Here is a 13042-nt window from a genome sequence, read left to right as displayed (position 1 = left end):
GAAATTATATAAACGTAGGTTTGCAAAGGGTTTATAAAAAAGTTACGCGATACGAAAACTAATCAATTCGAGTTAGGTCTTTACGTTTCAAAATGCCATCCCTCGTTTCGAATACACGTTTCATATCTTTGGCAGATTGATTTTGTCACTCTCCGAGTTTCATGGTTATTTTGCTTCGGATCACTGAATGCACCATGAATCCTTTATATCGGTTCTTGTCTCGAATCAATTCTTGTGCGAGACACTATCGCCTTTATCGTTCCCCATAGATAAAAGTCCAACAGTGTAAGATCTGGCGATCTCGCGGGCCAAACAATGTGTCTTCCCTGACCGATCCATCTTTCACGATAATATTCGTCTATTGCCTTTAGGTTTCATATTTTTGTTATAGCCCTTTTATAGAGCATTCGCGGACTTATGATTATATAACATTTTCTTCTTGTTTCTTCTCACAGAATAAACCGGCGAAGTGGTTTAAAACCGAGGCTTCCTGTATATCTAATAATAAGATTAATATTCATAATACATTATAGAAATATAAATAGAAATTATTAAAGTCTGGGAAGAATCCTGCGGATGTTTATTAAACGTTAGAAACTAAAGAAACAGGCGTCGTGCTATAAAGTCGAACTTTAATTCGAGAACAAAACAAGTACGTGATTTAAGGTGCACGGATCAAATCAAACCAGTTCCGGGGGGAATCCGACTTAATATTTAACGTATTAAAAAGCTTGAGGCAGATACTTGCGCGATGTTTTCAATATGAATGGCCGAATTAATGTGAAATTAATGGATCGCAATTCGACCAATCCAGTTTCACGGATTATATATTAGCAATTAACGAAGTAAGCGAGATCACTCGTCGAAGAGAAAATATTCTTTTGCCCCGAGCTAAGTGTTTAATCTGTTCCTCCGACCCAATCACGAGGAAATCTTTTGATACGAGAAACCTTGATTACAACTTCGTGTTAGTTATTCACAAAAGAGGCAATCAAATTGAAGAAACAGAAAGTACAACCAGATTGCGTACTTATACATTACTTTATTGGATGATTCGATGTAGATACATAGATATATCAAAGGATGAAAGTGAATTATGATTTTAACTTTGAAGAGACTCAGATTTGATGAGAAGCGAGTTAATTAAATAAGTTAATACGTGATAAATGGATGACAGATGTAAGTGAAAATATAATTGGAAAGTTAATTGTAAAATATAAAAAGTGTGAAAGTTATTATATAGAAAGCTGTGTTTATGTACCGTACATATCACTTTCTGTACAATTTACGTGTACATTTCTTTTATTTTTTTTATATTATAGTATATTATGGTAAATAGAATATGACAGAATTACGACGATTCGTAACGATAGTTCGTAAATTGAGTCCCCGCAAGTTATACATACGTCTACATATGTAAATATTATAATTCTTGCAAGTAAAGAGCGAAGAGACCTTGAAATGAAGAGATTTCCAATTAACCAAGTCCAAGTAAATATGAGTTAGAGTTTGCGTATATTGTTTAATGAACTTTCAAATTCCTATTATTTTATTTAATAATGTCTTTCTTCTTTTGTAAAGTGGAGGGACATGTACGAGACATCGGCAAGAGAAGGAGACAATAAACGAAAAAGAGGAAGGTGAGTGACGTTCCAGTTTCGATACATCGATATCTCCTGCGCAAGATTCCAAGAAGAAGAAACTACGCAAACAACCTAATAATAAGAAACGTAGAAAATTCGTTTCAGAAGCAAAATGAATCACGTATATAGGTACTCCGAACAGTATTTCAGTTTTATCTAAGTAAATGGCGATTAACAATTGAGTAGTTGATGTTGAAATAAAAAATGATATAGCGTGACGTGTGAAGATTTTCAGTATGAGCAAATGTGTTTGTTTCATAATTTTGATATATACTTTGCTAGGCACTTGAACGCTATAAATCTTCAACTTTGATCACTTTCGTAAATTTTCAAGGAAAATAAATGGTAGAAAGTTGTATTTAAATCGTGTTTACTATCTGAGAATTTTTCTAACGATTTATAAGTAATATTTCTAAATTAATATAAATATTTAAATTTATTCGCAAATCGTTCATCGTTTATATAAAATATGTAAAAATACCAACACGTCTCAACGGCGCCGTGGCTTAGTTGGTTAAAGCGCCTGTCTAGTAAACAGGAGATCGAGGGTTCGAATCCCTCCGGGGCCTTGTTCCTAACAACGCAATGTTTAGGAACTTTTTTTTTTTTTGTATTCTTTTATTCTATTAGAAAGGTGTAGAACACGATAATACAAAGATTTCTTTGTACTTAGTAATATATAAAATAAATATTTCAAATGTGTTTACTATCTAATCTTTTGGGGGAAATGTATTTTATTAAATGACTAATAAGAACAGACATTTTAAGATATTACGTATTTCTACGTATGCATAACGATTAAATGCTAATTTTAATTATGATTCGTAATAGTCGTATTTCGTTGTGTACGAGATACGAACTCTACTCTGTTGTATTATCTATCTACGATACATTATCACAATGTTTTCTATAAATAATTGAGTCAATGTTGTATTAAATACCATCTATGAAAATCCATAAAGTATTAATATTTCTGAAGGTTAATTCTGCACGTATATAAATATTAATGACAAACATCGTAATGTAAATATTTTATAATAAGTGACTAAAATATTTATTTTCAAACAAGATTAATCGACGTTTAATTAATTGGCAATATAACTAGAATCTGCATATGTAATATTTTACATGTAACAATTGAAATTATTTTATACGATGGTGAAAATGATTTTATGAAAATACGTAATCGTAAGAAATTTGAGAAGAAAGCACCGACTGTTAGTTGTAAAAAGGCGACGAAAATTGATCGATTGGTAGAACACCGTTCACTGTGTAATTGTATAATAACCATGTATTTATTAAATTTTATATTTAAGCGATAAATTTCTTTCGTTCGTAGATGAAAACGACAACTTTTCTATAAAAGCGTATTTGCCACAGGAAATTTTAGGAGGAACCCTCGATGATTGCTTATAAAAAGGCGACGAGAACTTTTTAATTGAAAGAATACGATGTAATTTCGACGTGCCTAACGCGAGTGCCACAAAGTCTGTCGCGGAACTTTGAGCAAGTTTTATCAGCCGTTATCTTTTATCTCGGTACTTCGCCAACTTTTTAAACCTCTGCCGGCGGGTCAGCATTTTTAACCCGCAAGACGTAAAGTTAAATATTCACTTCATGAAAGTGCCGTAAAGGGGCACAGTTTTCTCTTCTTAGTGGCCTGCCTGGCTGGAATAGCGGCGAGGAATTCATTTATGTACTTCTCTCTGCGAAAACATAGTGAAGCCCGATTCGCGTAATTTACAATTTCTATTTATATTTCGCTCTTCATATTTATAACTTATGCTTAAATCTTACAAATATCGGCCGCGAGAAATACGATGACATTCGAATAATTTATCACGAAACACAATGTCAAGTTCTATCACTATACTTTATTTATTATCTAGTAAACTGTGAATGTATGGAAAATTTAAAGATGTAGAAATTTTCAGAATATATATGTAATATGCGATTATATATAGGATATTCTATTAAAGTATCCACCTACTTACTAAATAAAAAGAATTATTTAAATATTACGTATCACGCGACGAATACAATATGGAATTTCGTCTCTGTATAAATGATAAGTTTCGTAGGATAGTCTGATCTGTAAAATGTAGAAGAAAAATCTACTAAGAGTATGGAAAAGTTCCTTAGGATAGAAAAGGACAGAAAGTTGTTCAAGATTGGCGATAAAAATTTACTTCATACGTGCAATTTTAAACTTAGCTAAGACTTTACAACGTAGACTGAAGGATATTCTCTTGCAAATATTATTCTATTACATCTATCCGCTGTAAAATCAAAGTTTTATATCTTCTAATTCCATTACAAAGAAAAGAAATTATAGAAAAAAATAAATAAAGGATATACAATGTAGTCAGACCTGGAATACGTCCGATAGAGGATGAGTTATGTACTTGCAGTAACATGAACAAACCAATTAGCTGGTTAAGCGGCCAAACCCCCATGAAATTCAATTGTCTTCGCCCCATGCGTCTCCCAGCTAACCACCCTTATATTTTCATCCTTCTCCTCGAACGCTCGAGCACTGTACCCGGAACTTTAGCAGTCGTGCAGGCTCGCTATTAGGGTGTCAATTAAATTAGATCACCAGACAACGTGGGGTGGCTTAACTGATAGAATGTCACATATATAGCCTGTATATAGGTTCTCCTTGCGAAAAATGGGTTACCAGAAAAGAGCAATGTATCGATTCACGCCGAACGAAGGGACATTTTAATTAATAACATCGTTAAACATTTATTATGGAACGTATATCTTAAGAGGTTTTTAAGAAAAATAATTTTGATGTTACGAATTAGAAGATTGTTTGTATAATAGAAATTACGTAAAAATTGAACGACGATTGGTATTTGTGCAACGCTGACATTCAGCAATTCAGAAACGTTGGTCCACAAACTTTTACGTCGTTTTATTCCTTTTGCTTTCGAGAAACTTTTCTCTTTCGTTACCTCTGGTCAGCAGAATCCTGAATTGGTTCCCATCTTGGATTCCTTCTGTACAAAGAGACTTTCGCAAACCGTAAGGAAACGAGGGAAAATTAAATTAGCGTCGTCTATAATTCTCTCGACACAAACCTAATTTTCTCTTATATCGAGAGGTTAAGAAGTCAATCTTTACTAATTTTAATAATCTCACTACAAATAAACTTTTCCAATTTTATATTTGTTTAGAATAAAGTTCGAGATTATAGCTTTGATTGTTAGTAACGTCGTTATAATAGAAACGGTTTCATCGATACGATCAATTTTTCTTCGATAGTACTATCGAAGCAATCGGAACGATCAATACGTAATTTTTCATAGAAATTTGATAGATTTCTCAAGATGCATTTTTGGAGATTTGAACGGTCGTTTTTGATTTTGCAATTATACTTTACCCGCGTTATTAATTTTTAAATTACCACGAAATAAATGTTTTTATTCATTTTCTCCTATTAGAGAAAGCTAATCGACAAACTGAAGAATCAAGTTTACTTTGCATAGAAAATGGTTAAAAAGTGAAATAAGATTGGAAAGATCGTTCGAATCGATTCGTTAGAAGTATAATACATTTGTAACTATTTTTTAGAGTGATTTTTAGATCTTAAGTGGTCGAAACGAGATCGAATATAGCGGTGACGTTACAACACGTAATAGTAAGTTATATTCTACAAATCACTCGACTGTTTATGAATAATTTAAACGCTTAGACCTTGAATATTGGCTGGGGTGAGACTGACAATCCTCCGAGGACAAAACGCAGAAACCCCTTAGGGACGAAGACCCTTTGTTACCGCCTTTCCAGTGATTGAAGCAAGGATCCTGCTCTTTGAACCTATCGCACGTGGTAAGCCACTGTTTGCATTCGTCTTTCACGTTGCTATCCGACCGTACAAGGGTTGCGAATTTGCAAATAAATACAGGCGAAAATATTAATAATTGTCCTTTGTATTTAATATTCTTTTTAATTTAGAATTTCCAAACATTCCCTACGAATAACATCGTCCAAAAAGACCTTGTTCCATAGCTGTTCAGAGCCTAAAGCGAAACGAGAACGACAAGCAACTCGATTAAAAACAACCAGCAATATCTGATCATGAAATTACACGAATCAATGCTTCTTTTTCAACGCATAGCTCGTTAGATTATATAGAACAGCTAGATCGACCTACAGTGATTCACGCGACTGCTCACGAACGAGTGAACCAACTCTGTTACGGGGTGGATCCCTAAGGCTGGTGAATCGATAGAATTGTATTCAACACAGGGCCGATCATTGACGACGATAATGGCGGATTAGCACGGTCCCATCTGTCATTTGACTTACGCAGAATCGCGTACACGTAGCAATGATAGCCGAGATACATCGACGAGAAAAGAAATAAAGTAGCTCACCTTTAAGCGAGTCTTAAGTTAATAGAGTTTGAAAATATCGCGAAAATTTCACATCTCGATAAGATATTATTATTTCCGAGTATTCCTAGCTTTCAAGTAATATATATTTTTTTTATCATACGTTATCAGAAAAATTTAGAAAAAACACGTTTGTTATTTAGTGATCTGTAAATAAACTTTTACTCGATATTGACAAATTCCAAAGATGAGTGAAACGAAGCGAAGCGAAGATATGCACGTGCAATTAAATACAAGTTTTAGATTTCGGTTTAACATGCTGCTTGAAATTTTGCATTTTCTACGTGTTCAATAAATTTTTGTTACATTAAAAGTATTTGTTTCGATAGTATTTTGATTGTAGGATAACTGTTCGTGATAATGATTTACGTTACTTATCTAAGATTAACACCACTCATCGAAGCCATTCATGCTGATTATTTAACTTATCGAATTGTACGAGTTGTGTTGTAATATTAAGAAACTCGCGATATCTGTACAACTCGTATTGTATAACCAGCATCGAATAAAAAAATAGCGTATTAAGAAATATTTTTGCGTAAATCCATATTTATGCGATCCATTCCCTACCAAATAAAATTATACCACGTATATTGGATTTTAATTAACAGACACATAAGAATAGGTAATATGGAAGAGAAAAATTCTGTACTGGTTGCTTGTATCTCTAATCATGTACGCAACAAAATACCATACAACATAAGTTTCCTGTGTTAGAAACGTCGAAGTTCATATATCTACGTTTTAAGTCGTCCAGGAAATATAATTACGTAAATGTATATTATACCAACAATGTGTCTTTATCTGCGATTTTAACCTTCCTATAATTTAACACACTTCTTTAAAATTATTTTCGATTGTGTTCAATCTGATTTTTGGATTATTGCTATTGAATTGAGAGTGGAATATCGATAACATTTTATATTAAATTCTGTACTATAGATATCTACTGCGTACAGAATGTCGTACGCGCAAAATGATTAGAAAAGGCAAAGTAAAATGTTACAGAATCAAGTATTATTTTCAATGGAGTGAATATATTATATATTTTTATACATTATGCGCAGTTTGTATATTTTGATATACTTAAATTTATCGTAGATGCAGAAACATTTTCCAACTATTTATTACTGTTTCAAAGTTAAATTAATACAATATAAGCCGACTGTATACTGTATATTATCATCTCTCGTGTATAGATTTTTTTGTACTATTATTCTATATTTTAAAGATATGCGTCATAATATATTACTGTACTATATACCTATATGCCATGTATATACCGTAGAATTATATGAATATCGATACATATGTACGTATGTATAGTATTGGTAATAGTGAAAAGCATGTAAAGCAATATAGGAGAACGTACGAACGTAAATACGACAAACGGGTCAAATGGGGAGACTTATGTCGGATATACATTTCATTTGGCGACTGGCCAATTGGCCTGATCATCCGGAGCACTGCGGGCATTTCACGGATTTCGTCGAATATTTTCAGCATCTTATGGATTTAACGTTTAGCGTTGGAGCAGGTGGTTCTCACCCCAAACATTCGTCTAGTGCGGCTAAAAGTCTCCTAGATTGATCGACGACCCTTCTCTCGTGGTTATGGTTACGCATCCCATTAAAATACATTGCCTCACGTTTACTCTCTGATGCTGTTTCAAAGACATGCTTTATATTTTCGCTTCTTATGGATACATATATATAATTATGTTGTAAGCAGTAAAGTTTACCTTGTTTCTAGTTGTTATTATTATTTATATATTTCGTACATAATATATAATACATTATATATAAATTATTTTTTATTCAATCGTTTTTATTATACTCATTTGGCTAATAATATTTGCGAGCGATTAATATTTATAAGACACAGAGTAAACATTGTAATAGAAACTCTAATCAAGTTAAAATTATTAATTACGAAAAATTAAAATGTATGTGAGGAAAAAAATGAAGGTAGGGGGCACCCGGGTTTGAACCGGGGACCTCTCGATCTGCAGTCGAATGCTCTACCACTGAGCTATACCCCCAATTGAGAAATGCTTTAATGATATTTCTTTTCGTCTACTATAATATATAATATAATTTAACAAATAAATTTAATACTAAATTTAATAATAAGTATAATATTACAGAAAAATTGTAATTGATACGTACATATAAATAAATATAACAAACGTACACATCGACATTAAGTTCTATTACATTTCGTATCGCTACATTATGATTATTTAATCACATTGCAAATATTTCTATTTTTGCGTATAATTGTACGTACTTTGGAATTAAAGGAATTGAACTTAAAATTAAATTGAGAGATATAATTGATCATTTACATTTCAAAAAATACACGTGTCTTTCTCACTTTTGATCTCTAATTTCTATTAACTCTCTAAATTTAAAATGATTTAATTATCTAAAGAATTACTTTGTAGTTTCTTTAAATGTCCAATGACAAAATAAGTTTATGCTCTTCTATGGCAAACGGTTTATAATTTGTTTAGAGTGATTATTAAAGAGAAATGAACGAGATCGCAGGTAATAGGAAGAATAGACTTTACGATAATCGTAGGTCATCGATGACTGACATAGGGCAGTCGAAAACCAGCTCTTGTTGTCATACAAATAGCCATGAGCTCAACCCCCCGTAAGGCAGGGATGTCGACAGGTAGAGTAATATACTGAGGACCACCTAGTGGCTTCATGACTTAGCCATATGCCACCGTGACTAAGGCACACATGGCCGGGAATCGATGTGTATAGGGCCCCATAAGGGCACGGGATCCCTCAAAAGCGACTTCTTGCGACGCCAACGCATTTCAAAGGCACCAACTTGACACGGATAACTTGTTTACGTTCTTTCGCAGTTTCTTGCTCGATTTAACGTTTGTCAAATGAATCTCACATTTAATAGAAAATTGCAATCCTTTTCTTTCGTTAAGAAAATAAGAAAATCAATTTTTTCCCTATTTTCTACATCTTTAGAGTAACGTATGTACATCGTAATCATAGATTCACGTTTTTCATGAAGTCATATATAAAATGATATACGACTTATATATTTATGTCTTATAACTCTTAATTGTATGTAAATTATCTTTTATATTCTAAATTGTAACTCATATTGTTTATGTTTACATGTCTGTATTTTTATATTTTTCTTTATATTTTTATTTTATAGTACGAGATATTACAGATATATAAATTACAGATTATAAATATTTATTTTATAACGCTTTCCTTCGGAATTTAAATTTCTCATCGTAAAGGTCATTCTATAATAATTTTGTCGATACATCGGGCCCATAACAAACAATACTAAACTACAAAAACGAGAATTAGTCCGGATTTTTCTATATTGAGCCGATATCGATAGATAATTTGAAAATTAATTGAAAATCATAGACACAGACAAACAATTTTTTGAATGATCATTCCTATCCGAATGTTATTATTTTAAGTTCCCCCCTTTTTTTTTAATTAAAACTCAAAAAGTGAATAAAGTTCGTACACATTCGAAAACTATTAATTAAAACGGATTATGAGCATTTATGCGTTTCTCGGAATACTCTCAAACAGTGAGTGCAAATGATACGGCATCCTGCTATTCGACTACAGTAAAGAGACGACGATAACACTGCTATTATTAGGAAAACAATAATCAAAGACATGAGATCAATAGACAGTTGGGTGAGTCGTTTTGTAATAGGTTTTCGCCGACTCGCCCTCTGTCCCTTAAAAAAAAAAAAAAAAAAAACAATGAAACGAACGCAACACGTCGAAGTTAGTCTTCGCAGCTTTCCATTCGGTTCGCGAATTAATCCATCAAAATGGTCACGATATAACTCACACCCAGCTTTTGCCATCCCGTCTCTTTATCTTTTAAAGTTTCGAAATTAGTTATGTACTGTATTTATTCCTCTGACAGTCGGTGACTTTTCTTTGATCGTCTATCAGCAACTCGAACGCACTTCGTACGAAATTTGTGAAAAACGAAATTATATTCACTTCTTTTTTTTTTTAAGTAGGATAACAATGTCACTATCTCTACTTCCGTTTTCTTCCGCAACACTACTCGTATTATATCGTAACTCTCGCTTCTGTCTTCTCGTTTTGCCATTGTTTCACAAATTAAACAAAAAAGTAAGAAAATTGTATCCGACGTGTTTCGTTCGATTTTTCAACACTGTCTGTCATCATCTTCGGAATCTATTCTTTTTATAATGCTACAGTAACCAGCTTGTGCATTTCGGATAACCGAGTATTACGTCACAGCATACAGCATAAACGTTATGGCCAATTTTAGGGAAGAGAACCGCTCTTTATCGCTATCGTCTGTTACAAAGAAGCGTCGAGACGACACCACAGTGAGGGCTTACGTATCCGCTAGCTAATATTCTCTTACGTATATCTGAGCATATTTTTCATTTCTTTATTTGCCTCTTCTTGCAATGTGAAGGGAAAACTACAAGGAAACGTATATTTTAACAAATTTTGGGCTTGCGTAATTTCATATTATACAATCACCGGTAATATCTTTGTGTCCTCTTTGGCACATCTGATTTGTTTTGTCAGATTTACGATGTCCCCTCGAAGGGGACAGCCAAGTGCAAAGGGTTAAACGTTCGATTTGTTCGCGTTAGTGAGAAACTTGAAAAATTTATTTCAAAGTTCACTTTCCGGATGTACGTTTTGTATATCCCTGTTTTGCATTGTAGTGGTATAACTCAACACATCTCAAGTTTGATACGTGTACGTTATCAACTGCTTCTATCTTTTTTTAGTTTTGTGTCAAAGACAAAAATTACTACTTACGCCGCTATCAACTTGACCTTAGACGTACAACGTTAGCTCATTTTCATTTGAGATATCATGAGTATGAGATCGTACTGCTTCCGTGAATAGTGTCATTATGCTACGTCGTTCCTATAATGTCATTGATTGACTCACGAAGGATTTAAAACGCCTCTCTGAATTTTACATCTTGAACGAACAACGAGCAACGAACAACGCATAAACATGTGAACCATCCAAGTAAATATTAGTATTACTTTAATGTTTTGCTTTCTTTCATCTTTATGTGTACATACTTATATACATATCTTTTTTATCTCTTGTATCATTTCGTATTTAGAAAATGATTGTTTTAGTGATCAGTTTATTCATATTATGTTGACATCAGGATTATTTGAATATTGATAGTGAAATTACTAATGCATTTCAGTTATGTGAATGGTATGGATTATAGTAGTACGTCATAACTGCATGCTGTACGAACAATATATTATTAATATCATTACCATATCGTTACCTCGCTTATTTAAACGATATACATAGATTTCGTACTCTATATTTTAACTTTACGACCTATAACGTCCATTAGTCCGCTAGCAATCCGTGTCATTTACGGACATATTTAAAATGATACAATATTTGTGAGTTCATACTTTAAAAGTGACCGAATCAAAATATTGGAAAGACGATGTTTTAATTGCAGAAAAGTATTTCAATTTCCTTCTTTTCCTAACAAAAGGGAAACACGATAATCTTCTTTGTTATAATATCTAAATGATAAAAATTCCGAATTAAAGGATGGAAAGATAAATTCATTGAATATCGCCGAAAGAGAATTTTCGAACTTTTTACGTTTTTCTAATATTCAAATGTTTCAGTAGAACCGAGAAGGCAAGCTGTCTGTCATATAAAATGAAGAAGAACTTATGTATATGAAGATTCGAGCTTTACTTCTTACCACCTACCCACCTCGAAGACTATTCTGGCTTCAAACCAGCTGGCACCATTAACCCAAATATACATACATATATGCCATTCATAATGAAGAGAGTTCCCAGTAGATAAATTAATCACTAACTCCCCAATGCATTCTTCGCAACTATAGACCTCGGAATTCCCCGATTCGATAATTTACCAGTGAATGAAAGATTCAGGTATCGACAGAAAGTATTATCCGAGGTTTACTTCCACGCTATCTACGTACGTACATATAATATATGCATATAAAAGCATATGCATACAATGCTTCAACAAAACTAGAATTTGTAATAACTTCGATATATATATATATAATAATTTGATTGGTAATTAGACGAACTCGTGACAGATTTTCCAAGAAGGGTACTATAATTTGGAACGTTTCTTCTTCCATATCTGTATTAAATTTTCAACTTCTATAAGCAAATTAATCTATGAAACACTATGAAACACATATTTTTCGTATTTAGACTGAAATATAACGAACGTCAATGTGTTTAAAATTAGTAGCGCGAAGAAAATAAATTATACGCTTTCCGTAAAAAGAATTTTCTTCGCCAAAAAGTAGACTACAGGAGAAATTGATGAATATTTATGCGTGTACATGCAACAAACTTGCATAACATAAACACAATCTTTCATAGTCTATCTTCGCACGTCGCTCTATTTAAAAACGATATTTCTTAAGCGTACAAACACCCGAAGCGTCTCGTATAGCCGTGCCAGTTCGTATACGTGAGAGTGCGTTTTAAACTCAAAGCGCGCAGCCTTTTCTAAACGAAAATCGCGTTCGTCGGTGATGCAACACCTGCAGTTCCTTTCAAAGAAAGATCTTCGAGTACAGGCACGGCCGAGCATTCTTGCACGGCCCCCTCTATGTCAAACTGTTTTCTCGGTGCGTAGAAACGCGGCATAAGTTGGTGGCGCGACGTTCCGCGGACAGGTGAGCGTGGAAACGGAAATGGAACGCGCGTCTGGTGGACGTGTGCTTGGCCGCGCGTGTACGGGCCAGCTCGCGTGGGATGAGCGTGTGCTGGTGCGGATTGACGTCGGTGTGCGCACCCACGCCACACACCACGTACCGTTCGTGTTCTCCACACCGGCTTGCCCGACTATAGGATCAATATAAACGATGACATAGCGAGAGCTCATCTTTAAGCCACGCCTGCGAGGCCGCGAGCGCCAATGCAGCTACGATCCACCGGCCACGCGA

At 33.8% G+C, this 13042-nt stretch overlaps 2 non-coding genes across 2 annotated transcripts; one reads left to right on the top strand and one right to left on the bottom strand.

Annotated features, from left to right (window-relative positions):
• Nucleotides 1–2138: 2138 nt before the first annotated feature.
• On the top strand, nt 2139–2212 carry TRNAT-AGU (transfer RNA threonine (anticodon AGU)). Its single transcript has one exon. It is a non-coding gene; the product is annotated as a tRNA-Thr (tRNA).
• A 5803-nt stretch (nt 2213–8015) lies between these two features.
• On the bottom strand, nt 8016–8087 carry TRNAC-GCA (transfer RNA cysteine (anticodon GCA)). The gene has a single exon. It is a non-coding gene; the product is annotated as a tRNA-Cys (tRNA).
• Between the last annotated feature and the right edge of the window lie 4955 nt (nt 8088–13042).

Source organism: Bombus flavifrons, chromosome 11 (genome assembly GCF_040668555.2).
Source record: "Bombus flavifrons isolate JBK064 chromosome 11, iyBomFlav1_principal, whole genome shotgun sequence".
Taxonomy (NCBI): Eukaryota; Metazoa; Arthropoda; class Insecta; order Hymenoptera; family Apidae; genus Bombus; species Bombus flavifrons.
This window is presented reverse-complemented; position numbering and strand designations above follow the sequence as displayed.